Source organism: Hemitrygon akajei, unplaced genomic scaffold (assembly GCF_048418815.1).
Source record: "Hemitrygon akajei unplaced genomic scaffold, sHemAka1.3 Scf000072, whole genome shotgun sequence".
Taxonomy (NCBI): domain Eukaryota; kingdom Metazoa; phylum Chordata; class Chondrichthyes; order Myliobatiformes; family Dasyatidae; genus Hemitrygon; species Hemitrygon akajei.
Window position 1 is genome coordinate 2,248,331 of NW_027331958.1, and position 24,275 is coordinate 2,272,605.

Sequence of the window (24,275 nt, forward strand, 5' to 3'; positions counted from 1 at the left end):
GAATCCTCGAACCTCCAACTAATTCTTGCTCTATTCTCTGCCCTTTCTTTTGCTTTTATGCTGACTTTGACTTCCCTTGTCATCATGGTTGCATCATCCTCCATTTAAGACTTTGTTTTCTTTGGGATTTATCTATCCTGCACCTTCCGAATTGCTCCAGAAATTCCAGCCTTTGCTGTTCTACTGTCATCACTGCAAGTATTCCCTTTCAATCAACTTTGGCGAGCTCCACTCTCATGCCTTCTCTTGGAATCCAGCCCCAATCTGATTTTCCTAATCTGCTGCATATTGAAATCCCCCATGACTATCGTAACTTTGCTCTTTTTTCCTGTCTTTTCTATCTCCCGTTGTAAGTTCTACCCCACATCCTGGCTACTGTTGAGAGTCCTGTATATAACCCCCAACAGGGTCTTGTTATCCTTGCATTTTCTTAACTCAACCCCCAAGGATTCAACATCTTCCAATATTATTCACCTGTTTCTAAGGATTTGATTTTATTTTTTACCAAGAGAGCCACCCCACTTCCTCTGCCTACGAGCATGTCCTTCTGAATGATGGAGGAGGTTGGGGATGAGCAAATGGGGGAATTGGGAAGGAGTCTGTGTGTGGAGTGTGTCAGAGTGATGGAACTGAGCCTGGTGGAGATACTGGAGGAGTGTGGTGGAAGAACAGAACTGGCTGGTGTGTGGACGTTGCAGGAAGAATCAGTCTCAGCCCTGGACCAATCCTCCAAACTCCATTTCTCACCTGGACCTTCTCTCGTCCCAGATCCAGGTAGGAGGACAAGCCCCCATGCCGGGCAGGAGAAGCTGACGGACGCCATATGCAGAGCCTCTGAGATGATCCCAGGTAACCACTGAGTTCTGATAGGGGACCGTCAGGTTCTCCTGATCACAGGGACCCTTTCTGATGCATCTGGCCTTCGGGTGGTTGGGGTCTGCATGGAGCATCTCCCCAAACAGCGACTGGCATTCCCTCTCCCCCAAACTCCACAACTTACAGCCCAGGGGGTGGGGGGAGGCCTTGCTCTGACTGGCCCGTGGAACTGGCATGCAGATGTTTCAGAGATGTGCAGGATGGGTGGAATTCTTCCGCAAGCAAGACATGGATATGGAGAAAAGGGTTTCTGATTATACAAAAATTTGTGCTGATGTAGGAGAAATTGCTCATAATTGATTTGGCGTTGAGAAGTTCTGACAATGTCAAGTTGCACTCAGGGGAGACATAATGCAAGGGTCAGACATTGGGTGGAACCCAGGGTAGGAAGGGTGCAATCACACTGATGGGATTGAACAACACACCCCCAGTAGTCACCGGGACATTGAATAGATATGTAATCAGGTTCAGGAAATGTGTAAAAATAATGGAGTTGTTGTCATGGTGGGTTTCAACTTCCCTCATGTAAACTGGGACCACCTTAGTGCAAGGGGTGTGGATGGGGCAGAAAACTTGGGTTATTTTCTTTGGAACAGTGGAGGCTGAGGGAAGATCTGATTGAGGTTTTTATGATTATGAAAGGCTGAGATAGAGCAGATAAGGAGGGTCTGTTTCCCAGGGTTGAAGTGTCCAACTCCAAAGGGCAGGTATTGAAGGTGAGAGAGGGGTAGGTTCAAGGGGGATGTGAGGGGTGTTTTTTACTCACAGAATGGTGGATGCCTGGAAATCGCTGCCTGGTATGATGGTAGAGGCAAATACATTAGGGGCTTTTAAAGGACGTTTAGATTAACAGATGGATGTGAGGAAGATGGAGGGATTTGGACATTGTGTGGGAAGAAGGGATTGGATTTTGGATGTTTTTGATTTACTTTTTAGCTGGTCCAGTACAACATTGTGGGCCGAATGGCCTGTTCCTGTGCTGTACTGATCTCTGTTCTGTATGAGACCAAGGTAAACTGACTCGGCCAGTGTGTGGAAGACACCAACACTGGGGCATAGTGGGCGTGAGGAAGGCTATCAATATCTGCAGCAGGATCTGGATGAGCTGGGGAAATGGCAGATGGAATTTAATGCAGACAAGCATGATCGCACTTTGGGAATGTAAAGCAGGTTCAGACTCACACAGGGAACGGTGCGGTAGAACAGAGGAATCTGGGAATACAGATCCATAACACTTTGAAAGTGGTGCCACAGGTAGATAGGGTTGTAAAGCGAGCTTTTGGCACATTGGCCTTCATAAATAAAAGTACTGACTGCAAGTGTTGAGATGCTATGCTGAAGTTGTACAAGACATTGGTGAGGATTAATTTGGAGATTGTATGCAGTTCTGGTCACCTACCTACAGGAAAGATATCAATGAGATTGAAAGAGAGCAGAGAAAATTTACAAGGATGTAGCCAGAACTTGAGGACTTGAGTTTTGGGAAAAGGTTGGATAGGTTAGGAGTTTATTCCCGGGGATGTAGGGGACAGAGGGGAGATTTGATAGAGGTACACAAAATTGTGAGGGGTACAGACAGGGTAAATGCAAGCGGTCTTTTCCCACTGAGGTTGGGGGGGTCTGCAACGAGAGTTCATGGGTTAAGGGTGAAAGGTGAAATATTTGAGGGAAGCCTGAGTGGGAACTTCTTCACTTGGAGGGTAGTGAGAGTGTACAACGAGCTGCCAGCAGAAGTGGTGGATCTGGGTTTGATTTCAACATGTAACACAAGTTTGGATAAGTACATGGATGGGAGGGATTTGGAGGGACACAGTCCCAGTGCGGGTAGATGGGACAATGCAAAATAATAGTTTGGCAAGGACTAGATGGGCTGAAGGGCCTGTTTCTGTACTGTAGTGCTGTATCACCCAAAGATCTCGATCCCTCTCTAGGTGTCATTACTCTCCCTCTGAGAGCCAAAGCCCCCCCACAATATCCAACTTTCAACAAGGACTTGGAGTCAAATTTCTCTTCAATCCACATTCCATTGGATAGGGTTAGATATTCCCCCTTCAGTTCTATACGTCCTGCGATGCTTTGAAAAACTTGTTCTTCTTTGTATTATTGACCATATCAATCTTTACTGGCTTCAGCTAACATACACACTTCCCTTACTGAAATAAAATCTAGCCAGGGAAAGCAAAGTGAATTTAAACGTTGCACAGAGAGGCTGGTGGTGGATGGGGGAGGGACTGGTTACTGGAACGATGGGCAGGAGGGGAACCTGGGGTCAGCCTGGGTCCCTGTGCTTACCATCACCAACGCTCCAGTCCAACCACCCATCACACCGTGTGAGTCTGCTGTCTCTGGATCTGCTCTGACTGAACACTTCTCTCAATCTTCCAGTGAACGGGCTCCTGTCAGATGAGGAGTGTGAGGAGATGATCAGCAGTGTCCAAGTGCTGTACCTTGGGCAGAACAACCTGGGAGACCCCCAGGAGTGAGAGGCCTACCTCAATCAAGTGAGAGAAGTTGTCCACATTCATTCCCAGTGGTGGAGATTCTGATTCATGTGCCTTTGGTCAATCCAGGTCAATAATCAGTGACTCTCCCTTCCCGATGAACGGTGAAACACCCAACCCTGAAATGATTACATCTGGGTCACCAGAGACTCCCCGTCCTCAGTCACCACCAAATGCAGGATATAAGAACAGAATTAGGCCATTGGGCCCATCAAGCCTGCTCCATGAATGTGTTTTACCATGGCACTTCCTCCCTGTAAGCCAAACCCTCTTTCCGATCAGTCTCTGCCCTAAATACACCCAGTGGGAATGGGGACTGCCCCACCACCTGATAAACACCATCTCCCCGTCTCCCCACCTCCAGCCCATTATACACGACTTCCAAAGACAAACTATTTACAGTGATCATTGTCTCCTCGTTGTCCCACCATTCCTCTAAATCCCTTATTCCTGTGTACATTGTGTGCACGTACGGGCACATACGTAGCCTTGGACAGTCAGCTCCCAGCCTGCCTTCCTCCTCCACTGGTAACGTAATCCCACCAACCGACCATCTCCACTCATATCCCTTCAGCTTTGCATCTCCCCCGTGGTCTCAGCGATCACTTTGTGACTTTCCTGCTCGGGGTTCCCCGTCGTTAGCAGAGCAGAGGTTCCTCTGGTTTGGGGAAACATTTTCCTCTGGTGCCCGTTTTATAGGAACGTTTATCTCCCATTCTGTGAATTGTCTGGTGTTTATGGGATATGCTGATTTACAGGTTTAGAGGACGTGATTCCATTCGTTAGGGAGTTAATGTTTCATCTCGGAGACCCTTGGTCAGAACTGTCTGGGAAAGGGGGAAATACGTGTTATCTCAGTTTGGGAGACAGCAATACACTGCACTGGGGAATCGGTTTCATAGGTCTGTGAGGAGGTGGGTTTCCGTGTGGTAGGGAAAGGAACTTGCCTGGTTTTGGGAGCTGGTGAGTGAAACTCCCAGTCTGAGGGGTTGAGGGGAATATCCTGGTCTGGAGAGGGGAAATCCCAGAATCCGAGTGGGGAAATCCCCTGGTCTGATGAAGGGGGGATCCCCCTTATCTTCAGGGTGAGGAAAATCTCCTGGTCTTCGGGGTTGACGAGAATCCCTTGGCCCAAGGTGGGGGTGTGGTAGAAATCCCCTGTCTCGGGGGATGAGAGGTGTTCTTTGGTCCAAGGGGAATGAGAGGCATTCTCTGCCCTCAGGGTAAGGAGATCCCCTAGTCCGAGGAGGGTGGAAATTTCCTGGACGGTGGGAGGAGAGGTGGGAATCCCTGGTCTCAGTTGGTGAGGAAAATTCCCTGGTATGAGGGTGAGAGGGAGTTGAATGCCATTCTCTGGCCTCAGCGGGTGAGAACAATCCCCTGATCCGAGAGGGGTGAGAGGCACTTCCTGGTCTCAGTAGGTGAGGACAATCCCCTGATCCGAGAGGGCTGAGAGATATTCTCTGGCCTCGGGTTGAGGAGTATTCCCTGATCCGGGGATGAGGACAATCCCCTGTTGGAGGGGGTAAGGGGCATTCTGTGAGAGGGGAGGGTTTTTCTCAGGTCTGAAGGAAAAGCTGATTCCATTTTCCGGGAAACTCTATCCCCAGTTTGGAGCACGGGAATTTCTCTGATCCCGAGAGAAGGTGGATCCTTGTTGTGGGATGTTTGGAGGAGCAGATTTTCCTGGTGAAGGGATGGGGTTTGGGGAGGGGTTGATGGTGATTTCTGAGGAATTGAATTTTCCTGCGTTACGTAACCCCGTAACCAGGTAACTTACCAGCAAAGATAGATGGATCAGCTGAGTCGGATGCTACTATTTTCAAACGTTTTATTCGAAAAGGGCACAAACGTATGGATAATACAAAACATTCAGATCATATACATCGTCAAACTCAATCTAAAACACCGGTGTAACCATAATCAATCAGAAATAAGCTCTACAGTTGTCTAGGGGTTAATACAGAGTCCAATTGAGATATAAAGAGTCACTCAGAAGTTTGCAGGCTTTTCCCTTTTGGGAACCGCTGGGGTTTTCACGTTGGAGAGAGAGAAAGATGATTTGGAAAAGATAAACACTTGCCCGTCGTCTTGGCAGAGCAAATCCTTGGAATCAGGGGAGCAGACTTCCCCGTTGTTAGCCAAAAGCAGTCTTTCATTGGTTCTAGCCACAAATTCAAAAGTTGGAATCTAACGCACGTGGCTTCCTTCAACAGGGCTTCCCGTTCCCACGGGAATCGATATCGTGCTTCCTTCGTCTCCTGGGTGCGTCTGAGGGTTCCCCCCCCCCCCCCCCCAGACCCTCCTTTATACTTCTTCACGGGATCGCAGGTGTCAATCAGGTTGCAGGTGATGCGATCTCTCTCTCAACCAGCCCACTTTGCCCGAGGGCTTTTCACGTGGTCTCCATGAGACAATAGTCAAGGTCACCTTTATTCTGCTTCTTGGGAGAACGTGGTCTCTCTCTCTCTCTCTCTCTCCCATTTCCCTGGGTCTATTCAGCACGTCCCTTCCTCTTTTGGGTCAGCTGACCCCCCTCTTGACTAGGGTTCTTGAGATTCTCACAAAGGAGGGGGCCGGCGGCATAACACCTCCCCCCATAACGGGTTTTTAACCACCGGTTAAAAGCAGGTTGGCACAGGAATTATTTATTTATTTATTTATTTATTTTGAACTCTACATACCACACAAGCTTTTCTCTTCACAGAGTACTACTGTTATACATTCAAGTCAGTATCTAAACAGGTAACAAGTACAGGGCCCCTTTTCTTTAATACCTTACCCTCACGTGCCATACTAACGCCTGGTAGCATCAGACTTCAGCTCAATGAGTCTTATAGGGTTTTTTTTCTAATACAACCCGCAAGCTTTTCGTTTGAACTACAGAGCCATACATCTTACATTTAATTCAGCACCTGGATAAACAATCCGCTAGCACATTATCACTCCCCTTTATGTGCTGGATCTTAATATCGAATTCCTGCAGCATCAGACTCCAGCTTAATAACCTTCTGTTTTTATTTTTCATATTGTCCAAGAATACCAGCGGGTTGTGATCGGTATAGACCACTAGGGGTCTTTGCGCCGGACAAATGTACACTTCGAAATGTTGTATCGCTAACACAAGCGCTAACAATTCCTTTTCCACGGTAGAGTAATTCCTCTGGTGTCTATTGAACTTCCGAGAGAAATATGCTACCGGGTGCTCCACTCCATCCCCCTGCTTGCTGCAATAGGACTGCTCCTGCCGCCTCATCGCTGGCGTCCGTGGCCAAGGAGAAGGGGGTTAACAGATCGGGCGCTTTTAACACAGGGTCATGGCACAATATGGCTTTTAACTTTTCAAAGGCATTCTGACAAGAATGACCCCACTCAAATTTTTCCTCCTAATTTCCGATAGTATCCCACCATGCCCAGAAACCTCCTCAGGGCCCTTTTATTGTAGGGTACAGGGACCTCGGAAATAGCCCGGACCTTCGCCTGCACAGGGGCCAACTGCCCGTCACCCACCACATACCCCAGATAGGTGATCGTGGCATGACCAAATTCACTCTTGGCGAGGTTTACTGTAAGGTGGGCTGCCGACATTCGGGTAAACAAACTTTCTACAGCCCCCAGATGCTCCTCCCAGGTGTCATTCCAAACTACCACATCGTCAAGATAAGCCTTGGTGTGGGTTAACCCCTTTATCACAGCGTCTATCATCCGCTGAAATGTCCCTGGGGCATTTCTCATCCCAAACGGCATAACGTTGTACTCGTACAACCCGGACGGGGTGACAAAGGCTGAAATCTCTCGAGCCCTGTCCGTTAACGGAACGCACCAGTACTCCTTTAACAAGTCAATTTTTGTAATGTACCTTGCCTTCCCCAGTTGATCAATGCAATCATCCACCCGGGGAAGAGGGTAAGCATCGGTCTGGGTAACCGCGTTGACCTCCCGATAATCGGTACAGAATCTTATGGTCCCGTCCGGCTTTGGGACAACCACGCAAGGAGAAGCCCACGCGGAAGAGGATTCGCGGATTATCCCAGCAGCTAGCATATGTTCAATCTCCTTCTCTACTAGCTGGCTCTTTTCAGAATTCATCCGATAAGGGCTTGTTTAATAGGTCGGGTTGAGGTAACTATCACATCATGTTTCGTCCCACTACACCTTCGGGGAACATCTGGGCATAAGTCTGCATGCCGGTTAATGAGCTGTATTACCTGCTCCCGCTGTTCAGGCTTTAAGTGGCCAACTTTACCCGCAAGGTTCGCCAATACGACAGAGTTCTCCAATCTGGTAGGGACTATATCTATCTTGTCAAACCGTTCTGGTCCCTCCTTACCATCCCCCTCTACCTCATCGGCTGTCATGGCCGCGCCAACAACCGTGGGGGTGGGTTCGTGATACCCTTTTATCATGTTCACGTGAACTAACTGGGTCGGCTTTCGCCGGTCGGGGGTTTCGATCACGTAATTCAGTGAGTCTATTTTTTTACGCACTGTATATGGTCCTTGAAACCTCGCCCCCAAGGGGTGAGTAGCCACTGGGAATAAGACCAAGACCCGGTCGTCCACATGAAACTCTCGTTCCCTCGCTCTCCGGTTATACCACTGACCCATTTTTTCCTGAGAGGCTTTAAGGTTTTCGTTTGCCAAGGCGCATACTTTACGCAGCCTTTCCCGGAATTTCAGCACATAGTCGATCACACTGATTTGGGCGGTCGGGTTAGACCACTTTTCTTTCAGTAGGGTTAGGGGTCCCCTAGGCCTGTGACCGAAAACCAGCTCGAATGGACTGAACCCCAGGGAGCACTGGACTGTATCTCGTACGGCAAATAACAAAAGGGGTAAAGCCTCATCCCAGTCTCGAACGTTCTCCTGACAATAAGCTTTAAGCATGGTCTTTAGGGTAGCGTGGAACCTTTCCAATGCTCCCTGTGACTCCGGGTGGTACGCAGAGGCCATAATCTGCTTTACCCCTAGCTGGGTCATCATCTGCCGAAATGTGCTCGACGTGAATGTACTTCCCTGGTCTGATTGGATCTCCTTGGGCAGCCCCACGGTGGTAAAGAATTTGATAAGGGCCTTCACCACCGCAGAGGTCCTAATACTACCCAGAGGCACGGCCTCGGGAAATCGTGTAGCGGCACACATCAGGGACATTATATACTGCCGCCCACTCGCAGTTTTAGGTAAGGGTCCCACAAAATCCACAATGACTCGGGAGAAAGGCTCCTCACGTGCGGGGATAGGTCGGAGGGGGGCCTTAGGGATAACTTGATTCGGCTTACCCACCACCTGGCATGTATGACATCTTTTACAATACTCAGTAACATCTTTTCTCAGGTTGGGCCAATAGAACTCTCTCTGAACCCGCTCCACGGTCTTCTTTATTCCTAAATGCCCACCTAAAGGTCCCTTATGGGCTAAGTCAAGAATTTCGTCCCGATATACTGCCGGGACTACTATCTGATGTAGCACCGCCCAGTCCTCATCGGCCTGCACCGCAGGGGGTCTCCACTTCCTCATCAACACCCCCTCCTGGAGATAATAACCCTCTGGCTCTGCCTCCAGTTCAGTCTCAGAGAGAACCGACTCTCTCAAGGCTACCAGCTCCTCGTCACCGTTCTGTTCCCGTACAAACTCTCTTCTGGCTAAGGACCGGTCTACCTCTTCCCGATTTCCCACTCATTCCTCCCTACTCTCCGGTTTCCCTTCCTCGGACTCTCGCTGGTACAGAGTCGGTAAAAAAGTTTCGGCCAAATCAAAACTGGCCAGATTCCACCCGCTTTCGGTCTCAGCTGCCCTTTTCGACCTGCTGCGAGTGACCGCACATGCGGGATAGATTTTTTTGTCTGAGGGAGGGTCTTCAACTCTCACGGGCTGGGTGGTCAGCTTCACGGCGGCACCCATCTTCCCACCCGCTAGGTCGTTACCCAGAAGGACGTCCACTCCTTCCCCCGGCAACTCCGGCAGGACCCCCAGATCTACTGGTCCCGACATCAACTCACAATCTAGAAGGACCCTATGCAAAGGCACGACCTCGGTTCGGTTCCCTATACCTCTCAGGGCTACCTCCCCCGTGCGAGGGCCGAATTTTAACACATTACGGCTAATTAACGATAGTTCCGCCCCCGTGTCTCTCCAAATTCGTACGGGAATTGGGGGGTCCCCTTCCTTCAAAGCCACGGTTCCTTCGGACCTAAATGTCTCCCGCCCCTCCTGTATTCCATCTGTCTGGGGCCTGCCTGTCGATTTTCGGATCGACACAACACAGCCTATGGGAATAGCTGCTTTCCCTCGTTCCGACTCCTTCCTCGGAGCAGGGCATTTTGATGCAATATGTCCCACCTTTCCACAATTAAAACAGGTTAAACCAGGAGATCTCCAGGTTTCCTGTCTGTTATCCTCACTTTTTGTGCTAGCTCCCGGCGGAGTTTCTCCCTTAGCCGGCGGACTTTCCCTACCATTCCGACGGTCTCTCGGGTGACATTTTGGCGAGGAAAACTTTGTCTTGTGGGTTAGGGCATATTCATCTGCGACCCTAGCCATCTCTGAGATGGACTGATTCGTCCTCTCATTTAAATACATTCAGATCTCTTCCGGAACGCAACTTTTAAATTCCTCAATCAAAACTAACACCCTGAGACGCCCATAGTTCTCGGCCACCTTTTCAGCGGTGCACCAACGGTCCAAGAGCACACCCTTCTCATGGGCTAGCTCGGTATATGTTTGATTCCACCCTCTTCTTAAATTTCGGAACCTTTGTCTATATGCCTCAGGTACTAACTCGTAACCTCGGAGAATGGCCTCCTTTACTTGATCATAATTCCCGTCCCTTTCTGGGGGCAGCGCGGCATATACCCGCTGTGCTTTTCCTCGTAACACACTTTGTAACAACGCCACCCACTGCTGTCTGGGCCACTGCTGATTCACTGCCACCTTTTCAAAAAGCAAGAAATAACTATCAACATCCGTCTCCTCGAACGGGGGGACCAACCTCAACGCCCGACTAACATCAAACCCCTCCTCTCTCTCTTCCCCTTGAGCTCTTCGCTCCTGCCTTCGCCTGTTCAGCTCCAATTCATGGCTCCTTTGTTTCTCTTTCTCTTCTGCTTCTACTTCTAGCTGCTTTAGTTTGAACACATGCTCTCTTTCCGCAGCCTTTTCAGCTCTCTCTGCATCCTTTTCCCTCGCAGCTCTCTCTGCATCCTTTTCCCTCGCAGCTCTCTCCGCAGCCTTCTCAGCTGCTTCTACTTCTAGCTGCTTTACTTTAAGCTCATGGGCCAGCCTTGCTTTCTCCAACTCTGCCTGATCTGTCCCACTCGCTAATCTCCTTTCGGGAATATTTTTCAAATCCTCAGCTGCAAACACCTTCTTCCCAACGTAATGCTGTTGTATGACCCTTTGCACTTCCTGCTTTTTCATTGCTGGCTTCACCGCTGTGAGGTCTAACGCCTGCGCCAAATTTACCAAGTCTGATTTTGTAGCCTTCTCTAGCGCCTCTACCGTCGGGTTTCTCATAAATTCACCCACATCCATCTTTGCTGGTTTCCCGTCTGGCTACCTGCGTAACCAGATTTAAGTTTGGACTTACAGCCCGATTCACTGACCCTCCCGTTTGGTTTCAAATCCGGGACGAGAACCCCACTTGTTACGTAACCCCGTAACCAGGTAACTTACCAGCAAAGATAGATGGATCAGCTGAGTCGGATGCTACTATTTTCAAACGTTTTATTCGAAAAGGGCACAAACGTATGGATAATACAAAACATTCAGATCATATACATCGTCAAACTCAATCTAAAACACCGGTGTAACCATAATCAATCAGAAATAAGCTCTACAGTTGTCTAGGGGTTAATACAGAGTCCAATTGAGATATAAAGAGTCACTCAGAAGTTTGCAGGCTTTTCCCTTTTGGGAACCGCTGGGGTTTTCACGTTGGAGAGAGAGAAAGATGATTTGGAAAAGATAAACACTTGCCCGTCGTCTTGGCAGAGCAAATCCTTGGAATCAGGGGAGCAGACTTCCCCGTTGTTAGCTAAAAGCAGTCTTTCGTTGGTTCTAGCCACAAATTCAAAAGTTGGAATCTAACGCACGTGGCTTCCTTCAACAGGGCTTCCCGTTCCCACGGGAATCGATATCGTGCTTCCTTTGTCTCCTGGGTGCGTCTGAGGGTTCCCCCCCCCCCCCAGACCCTCCTTCATACTTCTTCACGGGATCGCAGGTGTCAATCAGGTTGCAGGTGATGCGATCTCTCTCTCAACCAGCCCACTTTGCCCGAGGGCTTTTCACGTGGTCTCCATGAGACAATAGTCAAGGTCACCTTTATTCTGCTTCTTGGGAGAACGTGGTCTCTCTCTCTCTCTCCCATTTCCCTGGGTCTATTCAGCACGTCCCTTCCTCTTTTGGGTCAGCTGACCCCCCTCTTGACTAGGGTTCTTGAGATTCTCACAAAGGAGGGGGCCGGCGGCATAACACCTGGTGTATAGGGAATGTAGTTCTTGGTGTGAAGAAGGGAATCTCCTGTTGGTAAGTGATGGATTTTGTGGGTGATGAGAGGAGGGTCTCTCTGCTGTCCTGATCCCCCACACAGTGCGGTCTAACCGTGTTTCTTCACCTGTCACTCACCATCAACATCCCTGGTCCACAGATACGTGAGATACTGAGGGAACAGCTCCCCTGCAAGCACATCCTGTCCAAGAGCAAATATGACAAGGGAAATAACTGAGAGGGAAGATCTCCGATCGTGTTCGCCCAACGTATCACAGGGTGATGGACGATGTGTGAAGTGTTCATGGGTTGTGGTGGGGAGTGTGAGGTTTCAGTGGGTTGTGTGATGGTGGTGGGGAATCCAATATCAGTGAAATATTATTAGCATCAATTAGACTGTGTATCTGTCATTGAGAATCAGGTTTATTATCAGTAACATATTACTCTTTCACCTTTCATTATTTCTCAGCGATTGAATGTAATAATGGGTTTAATCCAAGCAATAAAAGACACATTCAGATTCCTGGGAAGTGTCTCTGTAATTGTTTCTGTATTTCCAATAATCCACGGTTACTTTAATTAAGAATGTATTTCTGTTTTCCTTCAGTTGTGATGTTACATTCATTTATGACTGTTATTAAAAGTAATATCATAAAGACACAAAATAAATGAACATTGCCAAACAGCTTGCGGAGAAGGGAGACCGTTTCTGCACAATGGATCTTCCTTTGCACGTCGGCTGTTTGTCGGTCTTTATTTAAGAGTAGATTTTCATAAATTGTATCATGCTTTATTTTCACGTGAATGCTTGTAAGAAAATTAGTCTCAGGGTAGTATATGGTGATGTATACATACTTTGTTACTAAATTTACTTTGAACTTTGATTGCAAAGCTATTCTTTTCAGTATCTGAATCAGGTTTAATAACACTGACATATGTCATGAAATTTGTTGTTTTGTGTCAGCAGTACAGTGTAAGACAGAAAATACTATAAATTACAATAAGAAATGTACAGAATATAAAAATAAGTCGTATAAAAATACAGCAAGAATATCTTCAAGCTGATTATCTTGCCTGCAATTTCCATTAAGCACTGAAGACTGGTTCTGGATTGAATTAATATCTGCTACACTCACGTAATTCCACAATTCCTGAATCATTCCGAATAGAACCTATCAAATACCTGGAAGAGGCCTGAACTGCTACAGCACAAGAGGCTATGGATCAACAGCAGGTAAGAGGGATGAGTGGAGATGGATACCTGCTGTGTTTAGTAACTACAAAACATTAAACTAATAAAAAGAATGACACGGGAGCGGGAATGTGAGTCTAACTTTGTTTTTTTTACTTTAAGCGAGGCACACACGTATCATGAGGTAGCTTCATGACGCATGCACTGCGTTAATTTTTACAGGTAATCCATAATGAATTATTTAAACAAACAATGTTTAATCAACAATATAATTACAATATTACTGAAATATTAAATACATACTATTCCCAGCTGCTTAGCTATAAACTCCAATTCTATGGAGAATGCATCTCAACTATATCTACACAGGACACTATACAATACAACTACTATAGACAGACATCATGCAGAGTCAATTTCAAATTGTCCCATTCGGGTGAAAGATTGAATCACTATGGATGGAGGTTTTCTTACTCTGATGGGATAATGTCTTTCCTGACTGAGGGATCACTACACTTGGCAAGTGTGACTTTTGAAACATTGAACCTCACCCACATTAGCACTGGTTAAAACATTTTACACCCCAAAGCAGACTCGAGGCCTTTCTGTCGATCTGTGCGTGTTGTTTGTCACTGCAGCATGAAGGCAACGTGATGCAGAGGCTGTGGGGTGTTCACGTCCATCACCCGGAACTTGTGACATGACTGCACCTGTACCATAAGGCGAGGTGTCACGGGCAAGCTTCACTAGACAGTGTGGATCACGATGTGTGAGTGCAGTGTGTGTTGTCACCATTTCCTTTACCTTTTGTCCATTTCCATCTCTTCCCCATCTGTGATAACGGGTGAAAGGAGTGGAGGACAGTAGCCAGGTTTGGCAGGAATTAACAAATCCTAAAAAGCACCACAACTCTGACATGTCCTGTGGGCTCGGGGCATCCACCACTGCTTGAATTTTCTCAGCACACTTGTGTAATTCTTGTGCGTCAATGATGTGACCACAGTAAGTGATGTTTGGTTTAAAGAAGTTACAGTTGTTGTGTCATGTTCTGGGCCATAATCTTTTAATCTTTTAAACTCTGTCTTGAGGTTTTAGAGATCATCCTTACCGGTCATCTCAGTAACACTGAGTGGCTGGACAGCAGGTGCAGATGCTCCTCCAAAAATAAGCAGAAAACCCCTTTGTGAGTGTTTATGGTGAGAAACACTATGGACTCTTCTTTCATCTCCCTCTGTAGGTGAGCCTCAGCTAAGTCCACTTTGCTCAAGTGTTTTCCTCCAGAAAAGTTTGCAGAGGTCCCCTCCATCCCAGGCAGAAGGTATTGATCTACTTTCGGTACTGGGTTGATGGTGATCTGAAAATCACCACAGATCTGGACAGACCCATTCTTCTCGGCTACTGGGACCACTGGCATTGCTCACGGGTTCCACTCGAGCTTGGACAGAATTTCCTGAGCCTCCATGTGATCCAGCTCACTGGCTACTTTATCATGGATAGTCTAAGGAACTGGTCGGGCTTTGCTAAACTTGGGTGTGGGATGTTCGTTCAACACAGTTTTACCCGTGATATGTTTGAGTTTTCCAATGGCATCCCTGAACACTGCTGTGGCATCATCCATGACCTTGCTTAATTCGCTTTCAGTTGACTCTTACAGGGGATGTGGCACGCAAATGGTGGCTGGATCTCCAGTCAGACTGTAGTTGTCTCAGCGAACCCATCCCCACAACACTGGCCCTCTTGCTTTTACCACATACACGTCCAAAGTGGCTGTTGCATTTCATTGTTACGTATGTTATTCCCACTGGAGTGATCTGTTCTCCAGTATAAGTTCTCAGTTGGATATCTACAGGCTTCAGTTTAATATCTTTGAAATGGCGTTCAATCTGATTTTGTGGAATGACTGAAACAGCTGAGCCGGTGTCCAATTCTATTTTAATTAATTTGCCGTTCACTTCTGGTGTAAGCCACATTGCTTGTCTATTATTGGTTTTCAAATTGTAACTCTTAAGAGTTCCCGGTCTTGTGTCAGTCTTCCCGAGAACATCTTCTAATGCTGGAAATCCAGAGCAACACACACAAAATGCTGGAAGAACAGTATCTATGGAAAAGAGTTAACACTCCACGTTTCAGGCCAAGACCCTGCATCAGGACTGAATCCTCGACTGATGGTGCTTTTCCACAGATGCTGCCTGACCTGCTGAGTTTCTCCGGCATTTTGTGTGTGTTCCTGTGTCACTCTTATGACGCAGATTTTCATCATGCAGATTAATGCTCTTTTTGTAACTACAACTGGATATTTATATTTTGTACTTCCCTGTGCAGTCCATTTCTTTTTTTCTGTCTAGCATTATGGGAGTTGATATCTGTTATTTGTTAAGCAGGGTGCTGTGCACAATCCTAATCTGATGAAAAATGGATGTGGGAGCACAGAGGAACATCTGAAAATCTCCAGGAAGGCTTTCTTTGTTGCTGCTGCTGTTGTGAGGTCCAGGTCTCTGCTGAGAAGACCAGGCCCCCAGTCCTCGGGGTCGCTTAGTGCCGATGGCCGTTGGCCGTGCGCTCGACAGAGGATGATGCTCAGAGAGGCTGTGCCGGAGGGGATGGTCGGAGGCTCGGAGGTTCGACGGACTCGGAGTCTGCTGCGGTCAGGGCGCTTTCACTGTGTGCTGCGTCTGTGAGGCTGGGTCCGATGGAGCTTTCATTCTGTGCTGCGTCTGCGAGGCTGAGTCCGGTGGCGCCTTGGAAGTCCATAGCGGGGGTATTCCCTTCTGCCGCCTGCGTGGGATGGTGAGTCTGTCGGGACCCTGAGGACTTGTGGAAACTGTGGTGGTTTCTTTCCAACTTATAGCCTTTTAACATCTTTGGACTATTTTTACTGTGCCCATGGTCTGTTTTTTTTTTTATCAATTACGGTATTGTCTGCACTGTTGTAACTATATGTTAACTATAACTATATGTAACTATGTGTTTTTGTGTAGGTCTTGTAGCTTTAGTTTTTGGTTTGTTGGGTGGTAGAGTTGGTCTCCTGACTTGGTGTGTCTGGATAGTTGTTTTATCTGGTGGGTTTGGAGCTCCTTTCCCGGGAACACACTAAAATGGTAGCACGATATTAATACGCAGCAGCCTCTCCGGACTCTGGATTTGGGGATTACCAAATGTTATGTGGATTTTCTGGTGTAGTCTGTTTTGTCATGTGCTTTTGTGATATCATTCTGGAGGAACATAGTCTCATTTTTTAACTGCATTGCATTCGTGGTTTCTAAATGACAATAAACTGAACTGATCTATGTATGGGCAGAATTTGTTAGGTATATTTGGAGGGATTCTTTAATCAATATGTGGACAATCCATCGAGAGGAGGGGCTGTACTGGACGTGGTGTTGGGTAATGAGCCCAACCAGGTGACCGACCTTTCAGTGAGTGAACAGTTAGGGAACAGTGACCACAACTCTTTAACTGTCAGGATAGCGATAGATAAGGTCCCATATAGGAGATTGGTGGGTAAAATCAGAGCTCATGGCATTGGGGGGAAGATATTGACAAGGATAGAAAACTGGTTGGCAGATAGAAAGCAAAGGGTAACTGTGAATGGGTGTTTCTCAGAATGGCAGGTGGTGACTAGTGGGGTGCCACAGGGCTCGGTATTGGGACCACAGCTGTTTACGATTTACATCAACGATTTAGATGAAGGCATTGAGAGTAACATCAGCAAGTTTGCTGATGATACTAAGCTGGGTGGCAGTGTGACATGTGAAGAGGATGTTAGTAGAATTCATGGTGACTTGGATAGGCTGAGTGAGTGGGCAGATACTTGGCAGATGACGTTTAATGTGAATAAGTGTGAGGTTATCCACTTTGGGAGTAAGAACAGGAAGGCAGATTATTATCTGAATGGTGTAAAGTTAGGTAAGGGAGAAATACAAAGAGATCTAGGAGTCCTTGTTCATCAGTCACTGAAGGTGAATGAGCAAGTGCAGCAGGCAGTGAAGAAGGCTAATGGAATGTTGGCCTTTATTACAAAGGGAATTGAGTACAAGAGCAAGGAAATCCTCTTGCATTTGTACAGGGCCCTGGTGAGACCACACCTGGAGTATTGTGTACAGTTTTGGTCTCCAGGGTTAAGGAAGGACATTCTGGCTGTAGAGGAAGTGCAGCGTAGATTCACACGGTTAATTCCTGTGATGTCCAGACTGTCTTACGCAGAGAGGTTAGAGAGACTGGGCTTGTACACACTGGAATTAAGGAGATTGAGAGGGGATCTGATTGCAACATATAAGATTATTAAGGGATTGGACAAGATAGAGGCAGGAAATATGTTCCAGCTGCTGGGAGAGTCCAGTACCCAGAGGGCATGGTTTGAGAATAAGGGGTAGGTCATTTAGGACAGAGTTAAGGAAAAACTTCTTCTCCCAGAGAGTTGTGGGGGTCTGGAATGCACTGCCTCGGAAGGTAGTGGAGGCCAATTCTCTGGATGCTTTCAAGAAGGAGCTAGATAGGTATCTTATGGATAGGGGAATTAAGGGATATGGGGACAAGGCATGATCTCAGAATGGCGGTGCAGGCTCGAAGGGCCGAATGGTCTACTTCTGCACCTATTGTCTATTGTCTATAAGGATTGGTATGGATCTTGTGGGAGAGTTTTAAATTGGAGTAGGGCAAATTACGAAGGGATGAGGCAGGAACACAGAAGGGTTAATTGGGAACACCTTTTTTCTGGCAAGTCCACATCAGACTAGTAGAGGGTGTTTAAAGGTCAATTACACAGAGTACAGGAAAGGTGTGTTCCTGTTCGAAAGGACAGGAATGGAAGGAGAAGAGAGCCTTGGATATGCAGAGAGGTGATGTATTCAGTCAAGGTGAAAAAGGAAAAGTATGTAAACCTTCGGAAGACAGGATGAAGTAAAGCACATGAGGAGGCCATGAAAAGTCATTAGAAAATAGCATTCCAAGGGATCCTACAGTATACATACATCGAGCAAGAGGATAACTAAGGAGAGGCGGACCACTACCGGATAAAGGGGGAACATTTGTTTGGGTGTGGACAATGTGAATGAGGTATTAGTGAGTACAGTACATTGCTCAAGTGATTACCAAGGAAAAGGACATGGAGGACCAGGAGATCAATGCCGTGTGTATAAAGTCTGGTTCGGCCTCACCTGGAGTACTGTGTAAGGTTCTAGTCAACCCAACAAAGGAAGGATGTTGAGGTTTTGGACAGGTCACACAAAAGGTTTACCAGGATGCTGTCTGGTTTAGAGAGAATGTGCTAACATGAGAGGCTGGATAAAGCTGAGTTGTTTTCTCCAGAGCGTCGGAGACTGAGGGGAGATCAGATAGAGGTTTATATGACTATGAGAGGCAGAGATAGAGGAGACAGGGAGTATCTGTTTCCCAGGGTTGAAATGTCTAATGCCAGAGGGCAGACATTGAAGGTGACGGGGGGTAGGTTCAGAGGAAATGTGAGGGGTAAGATGGAGGGATATAGACATTGTGTAAGTAGGATGGATTAGCTTTCGGGTGTTTTTGATTTAGTTTTCAACTGGTTCGACAGAACATTGAGGACAGAAGGGCATATTACCCTGCTGTACAGTCCTATGATCGATGCACTTCTTTGTATTTCTGCAACTTTCATCTTTAAACCTCCATTGGTCTGGTCTATGTGAGTCCTTGCCACACCAGTAATTCAATTTTGTTTAGACAGTCCAGTTCCGATTCGTCATTGCAATGTAGTTCACACTCATTTGCATTTCCGACTACAACACAATTGTGTCTACGTTGGACACTGGGCTGAATTCACAGAAATATAATGGACAGAGAGGGTGAGAGAGGGACAGTTCACAGGATAAATCCCCCCACACCAGCAATGTGTAAGTGCTGGACACTGGGCTGAGTTTACAGCAATATAATGGACAGAGAGGGTGAGAGGGGGACAGTTCACGGGATAAATCCCCCCCACACCAGCAATGTGTCAGTGTTGGACACTGGGCTGAATATACAGGAATATAATGGACAGAGAGGGTGAGAGAGGGACAGTTCGCAGGATAAATTCCCCCACACCAGCAATGTGTCAGTGTTGGATACTGAGCTGAGTTCACAGGTCAGTTAATCTACCTGTCGCGCGAGCCACACCTTCCGCCCTGTCATTGGTCAATTCACCCGCTTGCGCACTTCGCCTGATGTCACTGCTCAGGTAACTCCTCCCACCCCCGAGCTCTGTCTTTGTTCAGGTAAACCGTAGTCTCGCGAGCTCCTCCCTCCGTCCCTGGTCGATTCATTTGCCTGCAGCGCGAGCCCCACCTTCCTCGCTTCTTTATTGGTCGGTCAGTCCGCCAATCCTTCTAGCCCCACCTCCGTCCCTCAGTCATTGGTCAATTCATCTACCCGAGGCTCGAGCTCTGCCTGAGTCTGTGAGTGTGAGGTGGGTCTCGGTGAGGGAGGGTCTGACGTTGAGGGGGGTCTCGCTGACTGAGGCTGAGGAAGGTCTCAGTGAGGGAGGGTCTGACGGTAAGAGGTTCATTGAGGGAGGGTCTGAAGGTGAGGACAGTCTCGTTGAGGGATGGTCTGAGGTTGAGCAGTGTCTCGCTGGCTGAGGAGGGTCTCAGTGAGGGAGGGTCCAACGGTGATATGGGTTTCATTTAGGGTGGAATGAGAGTGAGGAACTTCTTGCTGAGAGAATGTCTGAGGATAAGCGAGGGTCTGAGAGTGTCAGTGAGGGGGGATGAGGAGGGTGAGGAGGATCTCAGTGAGGGAGGGTCTGATGATAAGGGTTTCAGTGAGGAAGGGAATGAAGATGAGCAGGGTCTGAGGGTGAGCGAGGGTCTCAGTGAGAGGGTCTGAGGTTGAGCAGTGTATTGATGAAGAAGGTGTTGGTGAGGGGTGTCTGAGGGTGAGGAGGGTTTTGGTGAGGGAGTGTTTGAGGCTGAGGGAGGAGCTGAAGTTGAGGTGGGTCTCGGTCCATGGGACCTCTTACATTGAGTGATGTTCTGAGTAGTTCCTGAGGTAGAGATGGGTCTGATGTGAGGGAACACTCTAGGGTGAGGGATGGACTGAGGGAACTCGTGCGGTTAGCGGACAGTGTCAGCTGAATCAGCTCCAGAGATGGGCTGAAGGATCTCCTCAGGTAGTGGGATGGATTGAGGTGAGGGGGCTCCCTAGGGTGAGGGATGAATCAGAGGGTTCCTGAGGTCAAGGGACCATCCAACGAGGGATATCCCTAGGGTGAGAGATGGCTGGGTTTGAGGGACACACTTGAGGGAGCTTCTGAGGTACTGGTACTGTCTGATGTGACGGAGCTCCCTGCGGTGAGCGACAGACCTGAGGGAGCTACTGAGGAAGAGGGGTAGGTGGTGTGAGGGGGCTCTTGGGGCTAAGGGACAGTGAGTTGAGTGGGACCTCCTCAGGGTGAGGAACAGACCGGAGGTAGCAGGATGGTCTGGTGCAAGGAGGCTCCCCTGGGTGAGGGATAGTGTGTTGAGAGGGAGCTCCTGAGAGTGAGGGACGGTGTGTTGAGAGGGAGCTCCTGAGAGTGAGGGACGGTGTGTTGAGAGGGAGCTCCCGAGGGTGAGGGACAGTGTGTTGAGAGGGAGCTCCCGAGGGTGAGGGACGAGTCTGAGGTGGGCAGAGTCCCAATGGTCAGAGTTCACTGATGACGGGTCTGTTACAGGAAGGTGTCAGACTGAGAGCGATGGACTCTCCGTGTCAGAGACAGAGGCAACGTCTGGTGAGGAGCCACAGGGGAACATTGAACAACAGATGGAAACCAGGCTGAGGTGAGAGATGGAGCTGAGACTGGGAGGGTGAACATTTCCTCTGGTCTCACTCCCCACTGAGATATCACCGCTGTCCCATCCCTGCCCCAGCAGCAGGAACTGTGGTCTCGGGGTGTCCAGGGCCACCAATGTTAGAGACAGTGGGTCTGTGGTCTGCAGATAGGCCATCGTCCGATCCTTACTGGGTGTGAGGAAGGCGAAGAACCAGAGATTGAAAGTGAGGATCCAGCTGAGGATCAAGTATCGGAGAGGCCCGTTGCATGCAGAGGAGAGAGAATCCTGGAGCTGTGGCAGAGACTCTGTCAGGGTCACCAGGTATCTCCTCATGGTGGAAAGGGTGGAGCATAGAATACGTAGGGAGAAGCAGCAAGAGAAGCAGTCAATTGAACTTGGGGCTGGGGAATGGCTTTATATGCTCCTGGTATGTTAGTATAAACCAGGTCCAGTGTATTTTCACCTCTGGTACCAAAACCAACATGGTGGTGGAATTTAGGAAGATGACAGGTCAAAATTGCAATCACTGGGATAGGGTGAAGTTTGTCTTTAAACTAAATAATAGGTTCAACATTTCAACAGTTTGGAAAGTGAGGATGAAGTAAAAGGGAAGGAGAGTGCAGGAGGGGTTACAAAAGTCTCCAGAAAGGGATATAAATTTAACTTCTGGTAACATGGGGGTAAAATTGAAAAGGGTGTTGAATACAGCACTTTTAATGCTCGGGTATGACATTGTGGGCATCACTGAGTCATGGTTGGGAGTTTAACATACACATTGTATCGAATGGATAGGAGGGTAAGCAGAACGTTGGGGTAGGAATTGAATTCTGAGAGGGAGTTGGCATAGGATTGAGAATATGTAGAATCCTTGTGAGTAAAATTCAGAATCTGCAAGGCTAAAAAACCCAGATGAGAGTTGTATCACACTGACACAGTGGTGTCAAGAAAACAACCTCTCCCTCAATGTCATTAAAAAACAAAGGAGCTGGTTATGGACTACAGGAGGAATGGAGACAGGCTCGCCCCTATTGACATCAATAGATATGGGGTTGAGAGGGTGAACAGCCTTAAGTTCCTCAGCATAAACATCACTGAGGATCTCACAATGTCTGTATATACCAGCTGTGTGGTGGAAAAGCACAATAGTGCCTCTTTCACCTCAGATGGTTGAAGAAGTTTGGTATGGGCCCCCAAATCCTAAGAACTTTTTACAGGGGCACAATTGAGAGCATCCTGTCTGGCTGCATCACTGCCTGGTATGGGAACTGTGCTTCCCTCAATCGCAGGACTCTGCAGAGTGGTGCGGACAGCCCAGTACATCTGTAGATGTGAACTTCCCACTATTCAGATATTTACAAAGACAGGTGTGTAAAAAGGCCTGAAGGATCATTGGGGACCCGAGTCACCCCAACTACAAACTGTTCCAGCTGCTGCCATCCGGGAAACGGTACCACAGCATAAAAGCCAGGACCAACAGGCTCCGGGACAGCTTCTTCCACCAGGCCATCAGACTGATTAATTCATGCTGATGCAACTGTATTTCTGTGTTATATTGACTGTCCTGGTGTACATAAAATTTATTATAAATTAGTATAAATTGCACATTTAGATAGAGACGTAACATAAGTGTAGCATCTGTGCCCCCAATTTACCCCCGTTCGCCTAGGATGAACCGCCATTGCCCTGCCAATAGTGCAGTACTTAAGTGTAAATACAGTGTAATGCCCCCCCCCCAGTACATGCCCGCAACACAAATATCAGAAAATACATCAAAGGCGAGTAAATAATTACAACTTTATAGTTTTTTCCTAGTGATGGGTTAGTAGAAACAGATAACCTAAAAATGCCAAATCAGTAAGTTTATCAGTTTGTGCACATAATATTTTAATACGTTGGAGCTCACGCCTCCAGTTCCATCCACAACGACCTTCCGAGCCTTCGGCCACCGTCCGAACCGCCGTCGTCCAGTATCCGCTGCCCTGGAACCGCTGTCCACTCCTCACACGTCATCCTCTTCGCTCGCCTCCCGAAAAAAGACTGTGAACTCCTGCTCAGCTCACAGATACAAGATAGCATAACAATTCTCCATTGGCTAGTTCCCCCCTTAGCTACAGTTATAACCCAATCATTCCAGATACAGAAACCCATTACAGCATTAAGTAACATTACAGAGAAGCCATTTCATTATAACAATACAAAGAAGCCATTTTGTTAGCCTGAACAGTTAACACCACAGTTACTGGTACTGAGAGCCCCACATAAGACTTTTACTCGTGTATATGAAGGTTGTAAGTTGTAAGGTCAATTCCAATTCAATTTACACAGGCCTCAGAACAGTAACAAGGATGTAGACTACAAATTGCAACAGGAGATAGGAAGGGCATGTAAAAAGGGACAATGTAATGGTAACCATGGGGAGTTCAATTTGCAGGTAGATTGGGAAAATCATGTTGGTGCTGGATCCCAAAAGAAGGAATTTGTAGAATGCCTTCGAGATGGCTTTTTAAAGCAGCTCGTGGTTGAGCCCACCAGGGAAAAGACGCCTGGATTTGGTGTTGTGTAATGACGCAGAGATCATGATATGATAGAATTCACCCTGCAGTTTGAGAGGCAGAAGCTAAAATCAAATGTATCAGTATTACAGTGGAGTAAAGGGAACTACAGAGGCATGAGAGAGGAGCTGGCCAAAGTTGATTGGAAGCGGACATTAGTAGGGATGATGGCAGAGCAGCAATGGCTGGAGTTTCTGGGAGTAATTTGGAAATGCAGGATAGATAAATACCAAAGAAGAAGAAATATTGCAAAGGGAAGATGAGGCAACTGTGGCTGGAAAGAGAAGTCAATGACAGCATAAGATCGAAAGCAAGGGCATTCAGTAAATCAATAATTAGTGGGAAGCTGGAGGGTTTTAAAAACTAAATGAAGGCAATAAAAAAGCAATAATGAGAAAAGATGAAATGTGAAGGTTAATTAGCCAGTAATTTAAAAGAAGAAAACAAAAGGTTTTTCAGGTATGCAAAAGTAAAATAGAGACAAGTGGAAAATGACACTGGAGAGGTCATAATGCAGTATTAAGAAAGGTGGACAAACTTAATAAGTATATTGTATTTGCCTTCACTGTGAAAGACACCATCAGTCTGCCAGAAATTCAAGTGTCAGGGTGCAGAAGTTAGTGTAGTTGCTATTATGAAGGAGAAGGTGTCTGGGTAGGTGAAAGGTCTGAAAGTCGATAAGTCACCTGGACCAGATGGACTACACCCCAGGGTTCTGAAAGAGGTGGCTGAAATGATTGTGGAGGCATCAGTAGTGATCTTTCAACCATCACTAGATTCTGGGATGGTTTGGGAGGAATTGGAAATTGTTAATGTCACTCTACTCTTTAAGAAGGGTGGGAGGCAAACAACAGGAAATCAAAGGCAACAAAAAACACACAGATTGAGAACAATGGACTGTTCATTTC

At 47.4% G+C, this 24,275-nt stretch overlaps 1 protein-coding gene across 1 annotated transcript in view; it reads left to right on the forward strand.

Annotated features, from left to right (window-relative positions):
* The first annotated feature begins 788 nt into the window (after positions 1 to 788).
* LOC140722209 (pancreatic secretory granule membrane major glycoprotein GP2-like) overlaps positions 789 to 24,275 on the forward strand; it is a 71,688-nt gene continuing 48,201 nt past the window's right edge. The window contains exon 1 of the mRNA XM_073036998.1: positions 789 to 849. The gene's annotated coding sequence lies outside the window, so the exon portion shown is untranslated. The remainder of the gene's footprint in view (positions 850 to 24,275) is intronic.